This window comes from Crinia signifera, chromosome 5, assembly GCF_055691185.1.
Source record: "Crinia signifera chromosome 5, ASM5569118v1, whole genome shotgun sequence".
NCBI lineage: Eukaryota > Metazoa > Chordata > Amphibia > Anura > Myobatrachidae > Crinia > Crinia signifera.
The window spans coordinates 146880065-146904992 of record NC_139221.1 but is presented as its reverse complement, the minus strand read 5'-3'; positions in this window follow the sequence as shown (position 1 = coordinate 146904992).

The following is a 24928-nucleotide window of genomic DNA, read 5'->3' as shown; positions in this document are numbered from 1 at the left end:
AGGTATGCCAGTGTGTGGTAATGATCAAGCAGTAAGTTACCTGGGACCCTATGTTGTTAGATTGGCACCACCATGGCAGTGTGTGGTAATGCTCAACCAGTATATTGCCTAGGAGCCCATGTTGTTAGCTTGTCACCACCAGTTATGGCATTGTGTGGTAATGCTTAACCAGTATGTTACCGGAGATCCCGTGTTTTCAGCTTGGCAACATGTTATGCCAGTGAATGAAGTATATATCCAAAATCCAAATTGTTTAGTAAAAAGTAATGTACGATAGAGAACAGCCTAGGATTTGACATCAACCCTTCTTTTGTACAGTTAGTACTACTAACCAAATGACAAATCCATCCAAAAAGGTAAAAAAAAAAAAAAAAAAGTTTTACCTGCAAAATAATATTGCATATACCTCTCTATAAGCATTTTTGCATGTATTACATTTTTTGATTAAGCTACTAAAATGGTCTTGGGCTTGAAGTCGATGTGTACTGTATGTACTAATGATTTTGTATTAGCTCTAGTGCCATAGCCAATAATTCTTTTTTTGACTTTTGCCTAGATCTTCAAAATAAAAAAATAGAAAGTAAATATTATTATTAGAGTATTTTGCTCTGTTTATAGTTTGGCACCCATAATTAAAGAGTAAAACAAATAAAATATATTTTGTATACTAATAGAATTTTGTGTATTAATTACTTTATCTTTTCCCATTTTAGCACAAGTTTCCAAAAATATACAGTTTTACTGCTGCTACAGTTGTTGTTGTTATTATTATTTATATAGCTATTTCGAATATTTGAGGTTTTATTTAATTAAAAACTCATTGTAATATGATGACTTTTGTTATTCTCAAAAAATCATTGTAACTTGATGATTTTTGTTATTCTCACTGTAAAATTATCTCTGGAGGTTTAAAAATTATTTTAAAACTCATAAATATATATGTATTAATACTTAACAGTTTCTGTGCTTTTCTGAGCTGGAAAATTGCTAGTGCACAAAGAGCTCACTTTCATGCAATAATTTCATTAAAAAAACATCATTAGTAACAGAGATGATTAAAGATGGAGCTGCTCTCATCTCAGTGGCACCCGACACGCTGATCAGCATCCCCCACTGGCAAATGTATGTAAAACATATGACAGTAAAGATGGGCCCCCTTCAGCTCTGGGCCCCATAGCAGCTGCACCCCTTGCACCTGTATACAAACCAGAAATGATTGTTCAGTTACATTATTATTATTATTATTATTATTATTAATTTAATTATTTTTTGTTTACATTTTTTTTTTTTAAGATTCAGTCAAAATGTACTATGTTATATTTTGATGGAAATTGATCCTTTTTATTGAACGTATTTCCTGTACATTGAGAAATGTTTATAATTTATTGTCTACTTTTCAAATGACTGTCTCAATAAAAAAATGATATCAACAAAAAGAAATAGGTATCGCTGTATCCAGTTATATCTTTGACACAATCTGTTTGCATTGCTGCATGCATGGTGTATGCTTGCCTCTGTGATCAATTCACAGCGCATTGCAAGACTGTGGATCTGACTATATGGACCTGGTGAATCAGTGCATTTCACGATGTGGCAATGCTGTAACTGGGCACATCTATATTTCTAATGTGTTGCATTCTGTCAGTAGTGTATTTGTCAGTAATGCTGCTGTTTACAGTTTGGTTAGTATACAGATGGTAGTGTGAAAGTTGGAAGCATGTGGTTATGCTGGGAAATGTGCTGCAATTGGGAAATGATATATGGTCATACGATGTAATGTGTCCAATTATGAGATTATATAGTAGGCAGAGTAGACCGCAATAACATTCAGAGAAAGGGAAATCTTTGGGGTGCACAGCTAAGGTGGTCCAATTCGGGTCGACCAAAATATACAGCATAGTTGCCGACTTTTTGGCTGCCCTCTCCGGGAGAGGGCAGCCAGCTCAGTAAAGCAGGGGGCGGGGACAACTCCGGGAGGGGAAAGGGGCGGTTCTGGGGTGGAGCCACAGGGGTGGCTGTTCTATCAGGGGCGTATCCGTAGTGATCTCATCATTTTAGCCCCGCCCCCGTCGTGCTATGCCTGTATTTCAGGCATTGCACGGCAGGGGGCGGGGCTATAATGCCGCGATCGCGTCATTTAACCCGGGGACTCCCCGCCGGGTGGGGTGTCTGCCGATGAGGAAGGGCAATGCGGGAGGGTTGCCCCCCTTTCCGGGGGGCCGGGAGGGGGACCCTATTTCCGGGACCCTCCCGGCCATTCCGGGAGGGTAGGCAACCCTGATATACAGTTCAGCTTATAACAAAGAAGCAGAGGGCACTCACCATGGCATGTAGTTCGCTTTAATAAGAAAAAAAAAATCATAAATGCCATGTAGATGTTTAGACCCTTTTAGGGGTCTTGTTCAACACAAATAGAAAGGTAAATCAGTACAGCAGGTAGAGTGCCCTCTTCTTCCCATAATCCTTTGTGGTTGCAACAAATGAGATCTCCAATAGGGCCTAGGGTCCTAGGATTTAATGATGGATTTTGGTGCATAAAATTTATTATTTGATGATCTTGTGGCTAATTAATGAGGATTATGAAAGGAATACCTGTAAAGGTGTTCTAGTTATACCTAGTAGGGGTGTTATTACGTAGCTGAAGTAGTTAAGGAGTTTGGGGATGAATACATTATATATGAACAAAATACCTGCAGTATCGCATACTTGCCGACTTTTTAATGTCACTATCTGGCAGAAGCACGGAGAGGACAACCAAATGTGCAGGTCGGGGACAAGGCTGATGTATCAAAGCCCCGCCCCCAATCGACGCAAATGACACGATTCGCGGGTCCGACGCAAACGTCGCGATTCGCGTCATTTTATTCCCTCCCCCGGACCCACGATTTATGGCACTTCTTATCCCCAGCTCCAGGGGGTGGGGGGGGAGGGGGAGCGGGCACCCTGGGGGGAATGCGGGAGACTAGTCCACCTTTCTGGGGGGCCGGGAGGGGGACCTGATTTTCGGGAGACTCCCGGCCATTCCGGGAGGGTAGGCAAGTATGCAGTATCTGTACGAAACAAGTTAAAGTCGCATTGGAGAGTCAGCATTTCGAACAGATGAAGCACACTGACTAATATGTTACCTTGAAATAAATACAGATGTTGCAATTTTATAATATTTTATAAATGTTTAGTGCTTCCATAACTACGGTAGGAAATCAAAATGCAATCTTGTTCATTAAGGCACAATGGGGAAAATTTACTAAGATCTGTGTTGTATTTCACATGGGATGTTGCTATGAGTAACCAATCAGATACTATCTATAATCTTCTAGAAGGTGCTAAATAAATAAAAAGAAGATTCTGATTGGTTGCCCATAGCAACATCCCATGTGAATTAGAATTCCCATCTTAGTAAATGTCGCCCAATGGGGGACATTTACTAAGATGAGTGTTCTATTTTACATGGGATGTTACTATGGGCAACCAATCAGATACTGTATATTATCGGTACTTGTGTATTATGTATTATCAGGGCGCACATTACGTAGTTTACGTAGTGGTGTATTGAGAATACCAATACAGCACTATGCTGGCTACGTAAACTACGTCAGTGGCTCTGGAGCCCCAAAAATACGCAATGCATAATATCCCCACTATCCACGTCATAAACCAGTATCCACGTAGGCGTGGAGTTGATTTTATAAAGTGTGGCGAGTGCAGCATACCCCGCGAGGGGACATACATACGCGCCCCCTCGGGGGGGCTCGCTGCGCTATAGTGGGGCTATGACGTGGATATTGGGGGTAAAATGGCTGGTCTATACTTACCCTCCTCAGGTCTGGGCACCACGTCCATCCCCGCTGACTCCTCCCGATATCCAAGGTGACTCCCCGGCATTCGCATTCAGTCCCCCTGCTCCGGCACTTGCCACGGACACTGTACGCAATTAGTGTAGTGCCGCTGGGGGAGAAGGGAAACCATGTGATGTGCCGCCAGTGGCACTATGCTGAATTATGTACAGTGTCCGCTGTGAGTGCCGGATCTGGGGAATTGAATGCGACTGCCGGGGAGTCACCGCGGATCGCAGAGAGTCAGCGGGGATCGACACGGTGCCTGGGCCGGAGGAGGGTAAGTATAAACCACAACACCCTGCTGCCTCCTGTATTATCACGGCGCCGGCTACGCTGACAACGTAGCTCAGCCTACATTGAAAACGTAGCGTAGCCGGGCGCCCAGATAATACACAAGTACCATATTATCTTCTAGAAGGTGCTATATAAATAAGAAGTCAATTCGGATTGGTTGCCCATAGCAACATCACATGTGAAATAGAATTCCCATCTTAGTAAATTTCCCCCAATGTGTTTTACATTCTGGGATTCAATTCCAACCCTTTATGCTGTAATTCTTTAATAACCTTCAATAGACCTTTCTCTTTTAATCAAAGAATTACATTTTCATACAGGCTCTAGGAAGCTGGGACGTCTTTGCATCCTCAACACCAAACATTGCCAAAGCAATTACTGTGAATTCAAAGATTAAAGCTTCCAGCGGCTGGAGTCCATCCAGCTCAATTAGCTACAGGTTTCAATGAAGAGGAACCCTTTACACATCACAGGAAAGCACTCAGGAGAAACCGAGTCAATTACATTTTTCTGTGAGAAATAGGATCATTGTTTGCATTTGTTGCCACCAGGTGTAATGTTACATCTAATGCGGTCCTGCGGATATTTATAAACCAATATGTTCAATAAAAATTATCATTTAGGTCAGGATGATTAGGATGCATCAGTATCCAAAATACTCGGGTATGGATCATTAGGTCTCCAGCAGTTAGGTCAACATTGGGTTGACACCATTAGGTCGACATGCAGAAATGTTGACATGGGTCTAGGTCGATATGGGTGTATGCCGACATTTCATGAGGTCGACACAAGCATTAGGTCAAAATGGGCAAGTTTTACAGTCAAAAGGTCGACATGGTGTTTTTCACTGTGAACAATCGGACTTTCTGAGCAATATTGTTCACAATATTGTCTAGTGTGTACACTCAATATTATTACTGATGCACACTCCCATGCATTGTTAATGACCCCATCCTTCATCCTGTGTTTTTAGGTGAGGGAGGTCTTCGTAATGCCCATTGCACATTTTAGCGAACTTTGTAGTACCCATTACACATAAAGTCTCATTGCTAGGAACTTCATGCTCGTTGCCAGGGGTTTCATGATCAATGCCAAGGGGCTTCATACTGGATGCCAAGGGGCTTCATGCTCAATGCCAAGGGGGACTGAAATAGCTCGTTGCCAGGGCCGAACTGGGACCAGAAATCGGGCCTGGCATTTTACAGCATACAGGCCCACCTGAAGCAGACGGGACCCTTGCGCGGCGACGCTGCTCGGCAAAAAGGGGCGTGGTCTCATGGAGAGGAGGCGTGGCATCACAAAAAAGAGGCATTACACATTATGGAACACACCGTAATGCCCATTACACATTGTGGAACACACCATTATGCCCATTACACATTCCTTGTGGGAATTAGTTGTTAGGATGTACTGGCAGACATAGTAACACTACACAGGTGCTGTATGGGCAGCAGGGTACCTCCAGATCATCCAGGAGAAATACTCAGAGTACATAACATAACCACAGTACTAAGAAAATACTAAAAACATGTAGCCCACAGGCCAGAGCAAAAACACAGCAGCCGGACTGATACAGGGCCCTCTCTCATACAGTATATAGGGTGACCAACTCATCCCTTTAATCTGGGACACATATTAATTACACAGGTTCTGTGTCAGTTTAAAACCAGGTGTAATTAATATGTGTCCACGATTAAAGGGATGAGTTGGTCACCCTACTCATAAAGTACATATAGGCCCTGCTCGTTGCCAAGGGGTACTGAAATAGCTTGTTGCCAAGGGGGACTGAAATAGCTTGTTGCCCAGGGGGGCTGAAATAGCTTGTTGCCAAGGTGGACTAATCTTGCTCATTGCCAAAGAGGAATATTATTGCTCGTTGCCAAAGGGGGACTATTACTGCTTGTTGCCAAGGGGACTAATCTTGCTCGTTGCCAAGGGGGACTATTATTGCTCGTTGTCAATGGGGACTATTATTGCTCGTTGTCAAGGGGGGCTAATCTTACTCGTTGCCAAGGGGGGATATTATTGCTTGTTGCCAAGGGGGACTATTATTGCTCATTGCCACGGGGGACTATTATTGCTCGTTGTCAAGGGGGACTTATCTTACTCGTTGCCAAGGGGGGATATTATTGCTTGTTGCCAAGGTGGACTATTATTGCTCGTTGCCAAGGGGGACTATTATTGCTCATTGCCAAGGGGGACTATTATTGCTCATTGCCAAGGGGGACTATTATTGCTCATTGCCAAGGGGAACTAATCTTGCTCGTTGCCAAGGGGAAATATTATTGCTCATTGCCAAGGGGGACTCCCTCCCCGCCTGCCCACACGCTCCCTGCTCTGCCTGGTTGAGCTGCCCGCCCTGTCCGCAGCTATTTTCACTTAAGTCTGCTGCAGGACCGCTAGCCAATAGGCGCTTGCGGCCCTGCAGCCATCAATGCTCCGCCCTCCCTACGCCTCTGATGCCAACTACTGTACATCACATTGGCTCAGGTTCCCAGGCCAGTATTAAATTGTTTAACAGAACAGCAGTATGGCAGTCTGCCACTTGTAGATTTTATTTATCCTTTTTATTAATTATCCTTTAGCATAAGATATATCTTTTAATCACTGTCACACGTCTATTATATTAATTTCTGGAAGAACTGACTAATTGTTTTTTTTTTTGGTGCATTGGGGGAGACATTACTGATCTCTGTGCCGATGGGGGATCCTGGAAAAGACATCACAGAAACAAGAGGATTACACCTATAGTGTAATTAAGTGTGACATTCAGGGTTGTAGTGGGCTATCACAGGGTGCTTGGCACATGCAACCACATCCTTGTGGCCACACCCACACTGCACAATGCTGGTACATAATGCCACACTCCCAGTGCCGATATTACATGGAATGCACAGCGGGGTGCAGGACCACAATGATGCAATTCAGCATAAAATGCATCATCTGAATCCAACGGAAGCCTTCACCCACCATGGGCAGGTTGCGGGTAACCCAATCCTGCCCAATCCTGGAGGCCAGGAGGGGTCCCTAATGATTGAGAGCCTCTCTGCCATTCTGGAAGGCAAAGGGTGGCGGCAAGTATGATATAAATAGTTTTTACAACGCCACCCTATTAGAACATGCACAGGAAGGATGTGAAGTTGTGGACATGGGGTTGATGGGGGATGAGCCTTGAGGTATCAGTATACCGGTCCTCAAGATTTCTATTGTCAGCCCTTTTTGAATGCATGTCAGCATTGCGTGCATGGTACTAAATGGATTTGTTTTGGCTATAGGGCTGCTCAGATATTCGGTGTGTCTCTCTATGAAAGTGGAAGATTAGAGACACAGGTCCAGATTCTCTAAGCTCCAAAAGTGATAAAATGGAGAGTGATAAGCAGCCAGCCAATCAGCTCCTGTCTGACATTTTTCAAACACAGTCTGTGACATGGCAGGCAGGAGCTGATTGGCTGGCTGTTTATCACTCTCCATTTTATCACTTTTGAAGCTTAGAGAATCTGGCCCACAGCCAGCTAATGTCTCTGTACAAATGACATTGGGCCAGATTCTCTAAGCTTCAAAACTGATAAAATGGAGAGTGATAAAAAGCAGAGTCCTACACGTTTCAAAGCTGTTTTTTAGGCAGTGTGAATGGCTCTATTTCTATGGCTTCAAACGTGTCCCTTGGGGGTTAAACGGGTTGAATGTGTGAATGGTATTAAATGCTTTTTAAAGCGGTTTTCACCTGCAATGTGAAAGGTCTTAAGGTTCAGACCCGTTTTAAAGTCCCATTTAAGAATACAGAGTCAATACCCGTTTCTGCAATGTGAAAGCAGTATTAAAGAATCTGGCCCATTGGCTGTACCACATTGCCACAGTACTGCTGCATAGCAAGAAGCAGTTGTGAATGCATATGAAAGAGGTCCAATGCCCAGTAACAGGCTAGTTATACTCCTTTAGGCCCAAGTGAAGAAGCGAATGGAAATGGAAACAACAGCATGACTTGTACCTGTGCATGCTGATTTCCACACTGCAAACACAGAAAACATACTTTGCAAACAGGTCGATGTGCAACTCTGCATTAGCCCAGATATTGGTAAACATTTATAGAATGAGGATAGCAAACAATAAAATAAAAAGAAGTTCATTAAGATAAATACATTTCAGGTCCAGCCCTTTTAAACACAACATTTTTGTCCTGTTGAAGAAACATGGAATGTTGTATTTTACATCTTGAGACAAAAATAGTAAAAGTAATCCCCACTGGGACTTTTTAAATATATTGTGTGGTCTAAAAAGTAACTAGACTGATCTATAGTATTACATATTTGAAACCCCAAAACTAATTTCCTTTTATATTTTCCTAGTCTCTAAGTTTCATTGCTACAGTGTATATGTAAGTCTAGAAACAGCAGTAAATTTATCACTAATTCACCTCATTACAACCTTTCTAGGCGAAAAACATGGCCCAAAACTCAAAGCACAGGGTTAACCAAGTATTTTGGCTTATGAGAAGAGGAAAACATGTTCTTTCCTTTATCCAATTACTAGAGATTTGGGTGGGAGTTAGATGCACAGCGTGCAGTGCGCAGAAAATCTCAGACAGAAGTCTGCAGGATTTTGCTTTAGTCCATCACAAGAATAAGTAATGGCAGCTTCAGCAAAATGTCTTTTGGCTCATGCAGAATTATCAACACATGTGGTTAATAAGCATTTGTGAAGGCCAGCTGTACAGCGGCTTCCCAGTACGCACTACCATATAAATCACAAGGGACGATATATTGGAAATGGTCTCATCCAAACTGTGGAAGCTAAACACTTGCATCCCATTAACAATAATGTGTGGCCCATAGCTTTTTTTGTTTAGTTGGCAAAATCCGAGATGGTCATTTATTTACCATGCCACGTCTGCAATGTGAGCCACTGTAACTTTATTCTGAAGCTGTCAGGTTCCAAAAGCTAAAATAGATGTATAGGTTGTAAGAAATATGAGGTAATATACAAAATAAAAAAACAATGGTTTTCAGGCTATAAATAGACAGGCAGTGGCTGAATCGGAGCATACAGTATTGGTAAAAAGGGAATATAAGTAATACGCAAGTTAAACACGTGGGATACAGCTCAAATGTAATGGATTTTCTGATGACGTAAAACTAGAGATGAGCGGGTTCGGATCCTAGAGATCCGAACCCCCACGAACTTAGCTGATCCGAGGCCGGATCCGAGGAGTTCGTCGGTTCCCGCCATCTTTCCGAGTTCAAATTGATTCAAAAACGTCCTCATCCCATGTCGGATTCTCGCGAGACCTGGGGATATATAGTTCCCGGCGGTCAGCGCCATTTTCAAACAGGCTTGTGATTTCAGACAGCACGGATGTGTCCATGCTATCTGCTGAGGGGTGTGAGGGGGAAACCTGCTGGGGGGGAGGGATGATTAATGCATAGAGGGGGCATTGAAAAAAAAATTCATAGCAAAAATATGTTTTGTTTAATTACTGCTGCCAGTGCCCAGGGTGCCCGCATGTGTACTGCATCAGTCCAGGGGTGCCCACATGTGTACTGTATCCATCCAGGGGTTGCCCCCTTGTGTGCTGTACTTGTCCAGGGGTGCCCACATGTGTGCTGTATCAGTCCAGGGGTATCCGCATGTGTACTGTATCCATCCAGGAGTGCCCACATGTGTGCTGTATCAGTCCAGGGGTGCCCGCATGTGTGCCATATAATTCCATGGGTGCCCCCATGTGTCCTGTATCAGTCCTGGGGTGCCCGCATGTGTGCCGTATAATTCTATGTGTGCCCCCATGTGTCCCATATCAGTCCTGGGGTGCCCGCATGTGTGCCGTATAATTCCAGGGGTGCTCCCATGTGTCCCGTATTAGACCAGGGGAGCTGCCTTTTTTTTAAATGAAAATAAAGATAAGGTGTTTTTTTTCGGGGGGGGGGGGGTGTTACTGCAAGGGCTGTTAAATGCACTGTAGTCCAGCGGAGAGCGAAGAGTTCTGTATAATTATTGGGGTGTTGCTAAGTCTGCCATATAATTCCAGGTGTGCTGCTCTTTTTTATAATTAAAAAAATACACATTTTTATTTTTACTGCAAGAATTTGTCTGCCATATAATTCCATGCCTGCTGCCATGCGTGCCGTATCAGTCCAGGGGTGCCGCCATCTGTGCCGTATAATTCCATGTGTGTTGTATCAGGTCAGGGATGCCCATATGTGTGACGCATAATTCCTGGGGTGAGCCAAGCGTGTCATATAATTCATGGGTTGCGGCAAAGTCTGCTGTATAATTCATGGGGTGCTGCTAAGTGTGCCGTCACAGTCCAGGGGTGATGCTAAGTGTGCAGTATCATTCCAATGGTGAGCCAAGTGTGCTGTATAATTTATGGGGTGCTGCTAAGTCTGCTGTATCAATCCAGGGGTGCTGCCATTTTTTTTATTAGAAGAATAACTCTTTTTACTGCAGGAGTGTCACTATGGGGGTTATTCTGTTTGGTACGGTGGGACCGTATACAGGCGGATCTGGCTTTTTTTTCATCTGCGCATGCGTATATTTCGCAATGTGCATGTGCGGCGACCTCACACCGCTCACGGACAGGTCTCTCCGTGTGGAAAAACCTGTCTGCAAGAACACGGTCATTGTGGGTGGCATGTGGGCGTTTTTATGGGAGCGGCCGGAATATTGAGGAAAACTGACCGTAAACGTGGGCGTACATGGGGGTGTGCACACAAAATGCACGGTGCCACAACCGCCTCGATCGGACCGTGCATTTTGGCCCAAAAACAGACGGACGCCAAAGATTGCTCCAGACCACCCCTAGAGATACCGCATGAGAGTGGACGCCTGGGTCTGCTGATTAACGCTGATTACTAGGCAAACACATACACCTGAATGTAATAAACAATGCTGCAGCCTATTAAGTGAAAACCATTATTTCACTACCTGCAAGCCACACACAGCACTCAAACACATTGGAAGCATATCTTTCTACACTTCTCAACATGTAAAGGTTGGTTTAATTTTAGCTAATAATCATTCTAATACCTGGTTATATATGTCCAGGATGTTATTTTATAACAATCTACACCAATTCAGAAAGTGTTTTTTTCTACTTTTTCACTGTAACACAAACATACCAGTTTTTTATTATGAAAAAGACACATAAACCACGTCTAAGAGCAACAATGATGTTTTTGGACTCAATTTCTACTTGCAATGGTGGAGCAATGTCCTAAGGCCATGGCCACTATTTTGCACACAATCTGTATTTTTTTTCCCAAGAACATACATTATGCACTTTCATATCTGCTATGAACTTTATGTAGCACACTCTGTATGTAAGATGCCACCCAGCACATTATTGCTATCACATATCCCTAACAAAGGATCCCCACATCTGCCTATCACACTCTAAAGTGTTATTTTGAACAATAGTAGACCATGTTTGCTTGTGGTGTACGATCAGATTTACGGAAGGTGTCGGTTGGAAAACAGACAAGGGGCGAGATGTACTAAAGGGAAAATGCGGTAAAACCCCCGTTTTACCGCATTTTCCTATGTACTAAAACCCGTTCACAGCGGTTTCGCAGGGCAGGGTATCGCCACCTTTGGGTGGCGATACCCTATAGAAGCCTATGGGCTTCTTTCCGCCGCCCGCCACGTCGCCGCAACCCGCCGCCTCGCCGACCCCCCCTCCCTTGGGCTTACCTTCTTGCAGGTCCTCCTGGACCCCGGAAGGTAAGCCCTTCCTCCCCCTAGCAACGCAGCCGGACGTCCTTCTGGCTGCAGGGGGAGGAGGAAGCGCTGGGGACAGCTTGCTTAGCTGTCCCCGGCGTGAAAGCTGCAGAAGCCGGCTGGGAGGTGACGGAGACCCCCCGCAGACCACAGTACAGGTATCGCGGGGGGCCTCCGCCACCGCATCGCGGCGGGGGGGGTGCGAAGGGCGGCGATGTATTTTAATACATCCCGCCCAAGATCCGTCCGTGCACTGTGACGTACGCTCTGCTGTACGCCAGGTATCGGTGGCTAAGAGGGAGATCTGTCCGTGCACGGTGGTGTACGCTCAAGTGAACGCCACTCCCCATTGTCGGTGTTTGTGACCGTCCGTGTGCGGCTGTTCTGTGGGCAGACTTACACTCACCGTGAGTGTATGGAAAACGCACGGTGTGACGGACTGTACGTACGTTTCACCGTACCAAACAGAATAACCCCCTATGTGTGCCGTATAATTCCATGTGTGCTGTGTCAGTCCAGGGGTTCCGCCATCTGTGCCGTATAATACCATGTGTGCTGTCATGTGTGCTGTATCAGGTCAGGGGTGCCACGATCTGTGCCGTATAATTCCTGGGGTAAGCCAAGTCTGCCGTATAATTCATGGAGTGCTGCCAAGTGTGCTGTATTAGTCCAGGGATGATGCTAAGTGTGCCATATCAGTCCAGGGGTGAGCCAAGTCTGCCAAATAGTTCCTGGGGTGAGCCAAATCAGAACCCAAAAACCAAAGCGTTGAGGGGTGTTTTGGCAAAACCTAAAACCTGAAGGTAATGGGGATGCCCAACCTCCAGACCACAGCGGTCAGTATGGAGATTGGTCAGCCTCCGTTGCTGTCTGCTGTACTGTGCAGACAGCAGCGGAGGCAAGGAGGAGGTGAATGGATGCCTGTGTGCAGCATCCATTCACCATTGCTGATTGGGGGGGATCGTGGTGCACACTGCTGCTGGGGGCAGCCTGGCAGCTACCTTGGTGCTGGGCTTGCCCCCAGTGCGACGATTGGCGGCCCAGGCGTGGGTCGGCATCGCAGTGTAAACTGGAAAAATCTGGATTTTGGTGTAAATGGGGTATTAGTTTAAGGTGTATATTAACAAGCATTTTTACTAAGGCTGGACTTTAAATTCTTATTACAGGACATGTGATTTCAGAGTCAAGTTGTTTTGCTGTAACACACAATCATTAGGTGTCACCTTCCTGCAAGATTTTATTGTCAAATCATGAATTCTGCACGAAGCAATATCAGGAGAATTGTAACCACTCATGTTGTAGTTGTAGTCACAGGCATTCAAAGGGTTAAGTATGGTTAAAAGTGAGGTACTTTTAAAGTAACATACAGCTACATTCACTTTATGACAAGCGTAAAAACAATATTTCTCAATATCCTGTCATCTAGCTTAGCTGTAAGTGTGCTGAGAGTATTGTTATTGCTTTCATATTGAGTATACCTTCAATTATGTATTTGTGTCTGTGTATTTCTCTGGAAGATAATGCAATAGCTCAGTCCAAACAAAAGGAGATAGAATAACCTTCATAGGATGGCCTGTTTGGTGAGCTCTCATGTGAATTAGCACGGGAACCCGATGTTTTTGTTCTGCACATGCACATGCACTGTGTGTGAGCAGCCATGGCGATCAGAGTGCTTACTGGGCACTCTCACACAACAGTGTAGGTGGGGGACTGCAGGGCAGGGGATGCATGGCTAGGCGTTCCCATGGTAATGCCCCGATGACGTGAGTGCTGGGGGTGGGCAGCTGACATCACCGGATGTGAGCTGCCCGCCCTGTCCTCGTACAGGACACATGCAAGTTGAAGACACCCGAGAGTCTTAGTTTTGCGTGTATGCACCACATCCTACCATGGTTGGTGACCATGGAATGATGTGGGTGACATCCCATAGGCTGTGAATGGATGTTTATGAAAAATATCCATTTGCAACCGTGCGAGTAAATTCGACCTGCGAATGGGGGGGGGGGGGGGGAGGGGCATCAATGCAATCGGGGGTGGGCCTTAAAAAAAACAGCAGCAAATATGTTGCACATCTATACACAACTCACGAACCATTGAATGAGTTTTCCAGTCTGTGCAAATGTAAGTCTGCCCCTTCCACAACTCTGTGACAGAGACCGACTGATCCGGCCCTGCACTGACATCACAAACCCTCCGTGAAAACATCCGGGCACGCCTGCATTGTTTCTTATACTACCGAAAAATAGCAGGTTACCACCCCCAAATGCTGACTTCCTGTCATTCAAATTGCAAGGGTATTGGGTACCTATGCAGTATCTAGGCGCCTGATTTTAAGATCGGGTTGGAAAATCGCATCGAATCGCATTAAGGTAAGGCATACAATCACAAAATCGGGCGCCCAGATACTACATAAGTACCGGGTATTGCACTTACAGGTATATCATGTTGCTATTTTGGCTTACACATGCATGCTACAATCCATGTACATGCCCAGTCATTCAATAATCACAGATTGCAAATTCATACATTAGCAATCAACTCTGAATTAGACACATAACCAGGATCTTTGCAGTCAGGATACTGACAGCCACAATACTCGCAATGGAATCCTGGTGGTTAAGTTTAGGCTGTGGAATGTGTGGGTAATGGAGCCCACACACGCACCGATGCGGGCGGTGCGATGCTGTACGATGGGGTGCGCGCTCACGAGGCACCTCATCGTACAGTACAAAAAGTATGTGCTGCACATACTTTTTGTACTAGCTTTTTCTAGCATAGCATCGCATCGCATGCACATCGCATGCACAAGGCATACGATGCGATGCTATGTGTGCTAGTTAAGCCCAAAACGCACGCCGGGAACGGTGCGTGTGTGGGCACCATTAGGGTTAGAACACTCACCAAGCTTGGTCAGGACTGTTGCTGAGATTGGGAGTGGTGGGGTCCTGAGTGCTAAGATATTACACCCAACCCTGTGAAGAGACAGGAAGCGAAGGAATTATCTATTGATGGGTAATGAAAGGAGAGGGCATAAAACAAATTCTTTGTTTTTCTATTCATACAGATGCTGCTGTGCAGGAGTTGCCCCAAGAATACCATATGCACAGAAGAACTACTGTAGTACTACATAAGTTACATGGACAGAGCATAAGGCAGTGATGTGCAAAGGTGTAACTCTGGCAGACAATGGAGTCACATGCCGCTGGGCTCCTGCGCCTGTGGGGGCACCTGTCCTCCCTTGCAAGCCTAAATAATTTTATTGATAGATTCCGATACTGATTTTGTGGCTGACTCCCCCTCCTAGCAGGACCTTAGAGATCACATTCTATGTTAAACATAATTATAGCATGTGTCACACCCTGTATTAGAAACCATGACCTAATCCACTAGAAGCAGATACCTCACTGATGTGACATGTAGCTATATGAAGTTACTAAATGGCATAGCTCTGCCTAATAATATTTTTTTTTTTTTTGAAGAAACACTCTTACAGTGCAGGAGCAAATAGCTCTATCAGTAAGGTGTCTGTCTCCAGTGAGACAGGTCACAGGTTCTAATCCTGGGTATGACTGCTAAGCAATGTAATTACTGTATATAAAATAATTGATAATGTAAATAAATGTGCCATAATGTTACAAGATTTATAGAAATAGTTTCTGGATTGCTTATATATATATATATATATATATATATATATATATATATATATATATATATATATATATAAAAAGGTCCATATTCTAAGTACCGAAACGTCGGGGCATGTTGGATTACAATTTAACTCCAATTCATCTGAATCTCTGATTGGAATAAACAAAACCTTTGATTTTATAACAAAGCCGGATCACGTGTTATATAGGCGAGTTCTCCACATCCCATACCTATTGTTTTGGGTAACTAAAGACTATTTGTTGGGTATTTATACCCTTTGTCGAGCACCCCACTGTTGCACTAAGTGTGAGTGCGGTCTTACACTGGACTATATATAAATTGATACATAAATACACACGCACAAACCTGTTTTATATATGTTATATGTAAAACAGGTAGCGGCGCTACCCATTATAAACAGCATCTATATTCACAGCCGCATTATGGAGGGAGCCAATGAAATAAAGCCACTGGGATGAAATAAAGCCACTGGTGATGTGCCATTGGCCACAGGTATTCACCACATGCAGCCACACAACTACAGACATGGTGCCAGTTTTCTTGAATAGCTCTCAATGTGATAGAGTGTATTTACTTTTAATTTAAAAATGATAATAACATTTCAGTAACAGGATATAATATATGCTTACATATTGCTGAAATAAAGAGATGTTATGTCATTACAAAACACAAGCAACACAAAGAACATTTCTCTGCTTTCAGTACTATAACATAAATTGTTATTCCCACAAACAAGTATAATAATCTGTCTGTTTAAGCTGCCTGTATAACTACTATCCATCATGTAAACTAAGTGTTCATGGCTCCACTCTGAGTATACATTTCTAAACCACAATAATACCTTTTTCATTATATGTGAGTGAACAAGTTATTGCGAAATTAAAATAAGCACCTCTGGCAATATCTTTTCCATTACAATCATTGAACTGCTCTTGTCTGGCCAAGCAGCCAAAAACGTAAAATTAAATTAAGATGAGACATGTTTAATTTGCAACAAGTATAGTTAAACTTGGCTAGTGACTACTGCAATCAGTCTGAAACTACAGTACGTAGAATAATGCCTTAATACTGTACTCTTTACTTATTAACTCATAGAACTAAGTGTAATTTTGAAACACAGAATGCTTTGTTGCTTTCTCTGAATGCCTGTCCTTATTTTCTGCAGATGTGGTTTGGGAATTTTAAGTCCGAGCAAAAGAAAAACTGAACATAATGTATATTTTGTGTTACTTGTGTACTCTTGTGTTTCGTCATCTCTTTTTAAACATTTAGTACGTAATCACATTACAGTTGATAAAATAGTGTAAACGCATTTGACTAGCAGTTACGGTTCTAAGGAATGAATCCATTTTCTCCAGCAATGATTTAATAGCAATCAATGGAGAAAAGATCATGTTTGGTGACTGTCTCCCAGGGAGAGCGGACAGGACGGCCCACCTGGGGACGGGATGAGGCAAAACATATGTTTAAGGTGGTGTGTCACAGGGGCAAGGGTAAAGGCGAGGGGCACATCATTGTAGCTATTTCCCGCTATATAATGCAGTAATTACTGACATTATACAGCCGGGATTGTGGCTAGGGTGACAAGATTCACCAAGAATTACATCATCGGCCACCCAGACCATCCATTTACTAGCAAAAGTGGGTGGTCACCAGTGACATATCTATAATGGTAACACTGCACCCATTTTTCCAATACTTACCCTTGGGAGTCCAGCAGGGCAGCAGAAGCACTGCCGAGATCCAAGAAAAATGGGCCAGTGGGCATATTTCCGTCGTTCTGCACATGCAGACTTCACAGCGCAGAGTTACTGCAAAAATTGCTGGAAAAATGGCCGCCATATTTCTGGAGGTTTGTGCATGGGTCTGAGTGGCTGAGAGGAGGGGGCCCAGATGGAGGAGGCTACACACAAGCTTCCTCTTCTCTTAAGATGCCCCTGGTGGTCGGTTCTGGGTAGTTTCTTCATTTGGGAATCCGAGAGAGTGCCGCCCATCACCCCCCCTATATATATATATATATATGGATGGCAGTTGTGGGTTGGCGCCCTTTTTTGGACCTTTAGTGATTGGGTCTATATAGCTTTTTAACAAATTTCAAATTAAAAAGTAAAGTCCAGAATTTATAAACATTTATTAAAAAGTCTCTTGTTCCACACTTCAGTGGTGATTGTTTCAGACCATAAAACGTTCAGTAGTATATTTCACAATAGCAAATAAACGATCCTGTTTATTTGCTCGGATCGTTTATTTGCTATTGTGAAATATACTACTGAACGTTTTATGGTCTGAAACAATCACCACTGAAGTGTGGAACAAGATACTTTTTAATAAATGTTTATAAATTCTGGACTTTACTTTTTAATTTGGAATTTGTTAAAAAGCTATATAGACCCAATCACTAAAGGTCCAAAAAAGGGCGCCAACCCACAACTGCCATACCCACAACTGCCATCCACATTCCCTTTTGTCCCCATCCAACAGGGGTCCTTGTAGGTAAGGCAGCCCAAATAAATTAGCTACTAAGTTGGAGGCGCGAAACAAGAGTCTGTTCCTTTATTTATTTATATATATATATATATATATATATATATATATATATATAGAATAAAGAAAACGATGGGGCACTCACCGGATTTTGCTTGCAGAAGCAATTTTTTAATCACATATCGACAACAACACCATTGTGTGACAGTGGGTACAGGTCAACGTTTCGGTCCCTCCCTGGACCTTCTTCAAGACCCCCTTTGCTGCCTCCTCTGCATATATATATATATATATATATATATATATACACACATACACACACATTATCAACACACTATCACTATTAACCCAACACCCCCCCTTATAGACAAACACACACACACAAACCCATTATATATACTATATATCTACCAAACCCCACACACTCCTTATATACTATGTATCTATCTCTCCACCACAAACCCTTTATATACAATATGCCTACCCCCCAATAACCCATTTATATACACAAATGCCTACAACCACTCCAAACCCCACATATACAATGTATCCATTACCCTCACACAACCCATATATATGATAATGCCTATTTCCCCCACCACACAAATACCCCATATGCCAATCACCTCCCCCAACATCTCTTATATACAGAAATGCCACCCACACACCCCTTATATGCTATATACTGATCATCATCCACCCCCAACCCCACACACTCTTTATATATTTGGAGATCATGAAGCCACACACATAATGAGGCCATGCAGTTTTTACTTACTTTTTGCTTTTTATGTGGCTGGGGGATGTTCCTCCAGGATTTGATATTTCTGGATATGCAGCAGCATTCTTCAGTCTCTGTTCACTGCAGAGCTCAGGGCAGGAGCCGGAGGCGGCAGTTATCAGCCACATGAAAGGAAGCCGGGCACTGCTGGGGCTCTTGGGGCGCTAGTGTTGAGCCAGGACTCAGGATGGGATTCACAGTCATTGCTGCAGCGCCACACTGCTCAGACTTCAGAGCAGAGCGGAAGTTGGAAGCAGGGATGCCGCCTCCCACCGTTATTTAATCGTGCGGCCGCCACGTCCCCTCCCAGTAATTCTCTGTGGGAGACCCGCAGACTGCGGGGCTGGCAGCGTCACCAGCAATATTTAGGGAGGCATGTGCCAGTGCGCCGGGGCCCTTTATGACGGGGTGGGTGGTGTGGGGTACAGGCTGCAAATGGGGGGGGGGGGATCTGGGCCCCTAGCATTTTGGGGCCCTCTACGGTCAGCTGATGACTGTCATCTCTCCTCCACCCTGATCACTGCTTCCCACGCTAGAGTACAGGACTTGGCCCGTGCTGCACCCCTTCAGTGGAACGTATTCCCTTGCCCTATTAGACTCTCCCCGACTTTGCAAAGCTTCAAACGGACACTGAAAACTCACCTATTCATCAAAGCGTACCCTTCCACTGCATAAACAAGTCCTGAGGCTGGTTCTCCAACCCCCTGCCTGCTTACACCATGCTATCAAGCCACCTCCCACTTGCTTGCACCTCATGTAATGGGGCAGTACAGATGGTGTAATGGTTCGCATTACTGCCTCACAGCGCCAGGTCATGAGTTCGTTTCCCACAATGGCTCCCACCGTGGGTTTCCTCCGGGTACTCCGGTTTCCTCACCCAATCCAAAAATATACTGGTAGGTTAATTGCCTTCCAAACCTAGAATGTCTGTGTGTGCGTGTGTGCATGTACATGTGGTAGGGAACATAGATTGTAAGCTCCACTGGAGCAGGGACTGATGTGATTGTTCAAATATTCTCTGTAAAGCGCTGCGGAATATGTATGTGCTATATAAGAAACTGTAAATAAATAAATAAATAAATGTAACCATGTAGTTTGACTGTAAAAAGCAATGTTTTCAATTTAATTCTACATGTATCAGCCTGGCGTCCACTGCCTATGGATGTCGGGGACAGCCCAGAGCTTCATCCTGGATGGGTGAAGCCAAGGGGGGGACCCCTTTATTGAGGGTATCCCCTCTCCCCAGGTACCCCGTCCAGGGCTGACCAGCCTTGGGGGACCTTACGTAAAAAGTGTGACACCACGGGCTGTTGGAGCCCGGTGCTTGTTCAAAAATATGGGTGACCCCCAGTTGTTTTGTCCCCCGTGTTTTCGAACCAGGACTGGTCCAAGAGTCCAGGGCAGGTTTCAGAAATACGGGGGACCCCTACGCTTTTTGACCCCTGTATTTTTGGAACCAGGTCTGGCTCAATGAGCCCAGTGCTGGATATGCTCAGGAGAGGGGACCCCACAACAATTTATTTTATTTTAACTTTTACACATTTTTTAAGACAGAACCATGCACAGATCTCAATGATCTGTGCATGCATCTCTCAAATTCGCCAGTCAGAACCTGAAACCGATTTTACACAGTATGTTGTGGACTGTTGGTTGAGTTAGTCTGACTGGAGAATGCCTCATACACTTTTGCTTGTTACTGAACACAACTACCATATAAACTGGTCAATCCCCAAAAGTTTGCCCCTCCAATTGTAATTACTTGGTGGGATCTTAATGTGCAAGTGTGCATAGAGGCAGAGCCGGCCACCACCCAAAATCTTGCCCTAAGCAAGATTTTGGGTGGTGCCCACGAGTACCAGCGCTAATACTTCTTCTAATACTACTTCTATACTTGCCACTATATTACTTACCCCTCTATGCCCGCCACTACATTACTGACAAATACATACCTGCCACTAAATCACTGACCCCTCTATACCCTACACTAATGACTTCTACATACCCTACACTACATTACTGACCCCTCTATACCCACCACTACATTACTGACTCCTCCATACCCGCCTCTACACTACTGACCCCTCCATACCCGCCACTACATTACTGACCACTACATGCCTGCCACTAAATCACTGACCCCTCTATACCCTACACTACAATACTGACCCCTACATACCCTACACTACTGACCCCTCTATACCCGCCACTACATTACTGACCACTACATGCCTGCCACTACATTACAGACCCCTCTATACCCTACACTACAATACTGACCCCATACATACCCTACACTACTGACCCCTCTATACCCACCACTACATTACTGACTCCTATATAGCCACCACTACATTACTGACCCCTCTATACCCACCACTACATTACTGACCCCTTTATAGCCGCCACTACATTACTGACCCCTCTATACACTACACTACATCTTAGCGGCATGACTCCCCGACAGACGGTCCATGGGCAGCTCTGGCACATAACAGATATTCTCTCCTCTCAGGCAGGCTGCAGCGCACCGGAGTGGAGACTATGCTCACCGCCAACCTCTGTCCTCTCCCCCGGCGGCTCTCTGGCTACACTACACATGTCTGCTACAAATCCCAGCTAGCAGCACCAGGAAGTGCCCACTAGCTTTATCAGCAGCGGCTTCCTGCGACCAGCATGAGGACGGACTACAGGGACCAGCCAAGGGCTGTGGGTCCATCCCAGTGGGCCTATGCCCTGTGCAATATTTCTTCCCATTGGAGGAGGAGCTGCTGCCGGCCATGCATATCAGCCCTCCTTCTGGAGCAGCCACATCGTTCATACTTGTTAGGGGCAGTCAGCAGTCCTATTCCCCCTCTCTGATATACCGGGCACAGTGCAGGACCAGCAGCGCTGCACATGGTCAGGTGCTACCATGGGTAGTTATGATCATCATCGGATGCCTTCAGCTTAGGATGCCCCTAGACATAGGCAAATGCCCTATGCAATGCCTAGTTTGCCTATGCCTAAGGCCGGCTCTGCATGGAGGCATTATTATTGTGAATCAGCAATAACCTTAAACCTGGTAATAAATAGTTGGAAGCACACAATTCTCTAAAATGTCATTGTATACTGTAGCTTTAAGATATTCCTTCAGAAATTACATTAAGTGTGATTTATTTATCTAGAAATTACATTTATATCTCCCTAGAGTCCAATGGCAGCGTGCTTTACATCACTCCAGCTGACATTTGGCGTTGCATATGATGATCTGTGACTTGTGTGTGGGTTCTTGGTCATGGAAACCCAATATGGGAATCTCCTAACTAACAATTCTTGTGCACACTGCTTACAGAAGGGGTTTTGGAACTCGGCAGTACAGTAAGTGATGCAACAGAGAGCGGACAGTTTTTTATTTGCTTGGACAAATGAAAATAACACAGCAGAATGTCACAATTTGGGTTTTAAAGCAGGAATATCTACCTTGCAAATGCCTGAGAAGACTTTCGCTGCGCTGCAGACCTTGCTTTTATCAGCTCTGTGTGCACTCAGCCTGTAGTTTGCAAGTACAGCAATCTCCTGGTGCCTCTGTCCCCGTGTCTGTCATCCATAAGGGTCAACTAAAGTCTCCTGCGGCTTTCATGCCGCCATCATTACCATAGGCCTCAGACCATGTTCCAAACAAACAGACTTCCCGCCTTTCTCAGACATGGGAGCAGCCAGAGTAATACGCGGATGTGAGGTGGGCCAGCCTGTGCATGCTGTGCGGTGCCTGACGTCAGACTCCAGCGCCACACAGCATGCACTGACTGAGTAGCTCAGCAGCAGCCCACCCGCCCATGTCCCACCGCACTCCCCCTCCCTTGTCGCTAGCACAGGTACTGTGGGGGCATTAATGTATTTGGCACTGTGGGTAGGGTTGCCACATCTCCCGGATTTCCAGGATTCTCCCTGAATTGGTAGCAACCCTCCAGGACGTTTTTGCATTTTTTGGATTCTCCCGGAATCTGGGTGACTTTGAAAGCCTCCACAGCCTCTTGAGTGTGCACAGGGTATCAGGGGCAAACGCAGGATTTTCAGAAGGGGGTTTCCAGAGGGGCGGAGCAAAGCACGGAGATGGACATTTAGGTGACCCAGTATATGCCGGGTCAGTTAAAGTATTATAGATAGACCAAATGTATATAAATAATAATAATAATAATAATAATAATAATAATAATAATAAAAAATATATATATATACACACACACACACACATATATATATATATATATATATATATATATATTTACATAGAAATAATGGGTGCACTCACCGGACTTCATCCAAAATGCAGATGTTTTATTTACATACCACAGCCGATATTTTCAGGTGACAGTGGGCATGGTCAACGTTTCGGTCTAAACATAGACCTTTGTCAAGACCCCCTTACTCCTGCCTCCACCAGTGCACAACCAACAATCCCTTAATGGACCTTTTATGCTCAAACAACAAGTGCTGGGGCAACTCCCACTTTTAATTTTTCCGGAAGTGCCTATCAATCGTTAAATCAACTATAACAGCTCATATACTGCGTCTATTGTAAACATTTACATATCATTTAATGCTGCTCACCCAGACCAAGAAACAGCGTGTAATACAGGCAAGTGACACTTATCCATAGCCGTGTTCCGCGCTTCGCTGCGGCGTGCGTTCCACCGCTAACCTGCGTTCCATTCGCCGGAAGTAGTCATACCTCCCTCATATCCGTTAATTAGTGTGGTGACCAGCGGCGTGCGCTCCAGCGCCCGGCCTGCGTACCACACGCCGGAAACCCATACATCACATCCGCTAGAGGTAGCAGCATCAACGTTGGTCGCGTCATGCGTTTCAGCGCCCAGCTTGTGTTCCACACACCGGAAGTGTGTGCATTGTGTTTGCTACGTTGTTATGGATACCGGCCATGACCTGCATGTCAACGCCTGGCTTGCGCTCCACCAGCAGGATGCTGTCACTGCCATGTTGTTCCCACACTGCAATGACTGGGGTGTCAGAGAACGCAAAGATAACAGCGCTCCATATCTACAAACGAGCTGCACATAATGTTTAGCACAAAAGGTCCACATCAGTGAATTAAAACAGTTCCATTTTTATTTAAATTTTTTATATTTTACTAAAAAACTTTAAAAAAGATTTATTACCAGGCGCACTAATACACTGTTAATTCATCAATTTCCAAAATACAAAAAAATTGAAAAGATAAATGGAGAAAAGGGGAGAAAATTAGAGTCCATTTTATAGGAACACACTCAATGAGTTATACTCATTAAGTCCTCTGGGGGAGATAGTGTCCAATTTTTGTATCCATCTCGCCTCCTTACGCAATAATAGAAGACCTCGATCCCCTCCTCTTTCCAATGGTGGGACACAGTCAATAATCATATATGACATTGAGGCTATTTGATGGTTCAATTTAAGAAAATGGGCAGCCACCGGTTTGTCAGTTGTCTTGGTGGCATAGGCTAACCGTATTGAGGAGCGATGCTGATTCATCCTCTCACGGAAAGTCCTAATCGTTTTGCCCACGTAAATGAGCCCACACGGGCATTTTAAGATGTAAACAACATAATCAGCTGTACAGACCAAATGGTGCTGAATCTTGATTTTTTGCCCAGAGTGCGGGTGACAGAATGTTGACCCAGTTATGAGGGCTCTACAGGTCGTGCATTTTAAACATTTGAAGCACCCCATCTTTCTCTGCAGCCAGCCGCCTCCACCAGTGGATGGTCTCATGTCAGGGCGAAACAGTACATCCTTCAAATTTCTGCCTCGCTTGGCTCCAATCATGGGTGGGGCACTTGAGATGCCAGAAAATGCAGGATCAGTCTTCAATAGCGACCAATTCTTATTGATTGCTTTGTTGACCTGTTTAAACCCACTGTCACATTTCATAACCACTGTCATCCTGTTGCCATCAGCCGTTCTTTTACTCCCTGTGCCAGAGTTAGCATGGATTTTTCTTGCTTTCAACATGCATCTCTCTATGTCTCCACTGGAGTAACCTCGAACCCTGAATCTGTCGGCGCATTCCTTCAATTGTACCTCAGCTTGGAAGGCCTCAGAGTTATTTCGGAGCACCCGCAGGAACTGCGACACTGGCAGATTAGATTTTAATTTATCGGGATGGTGGCTA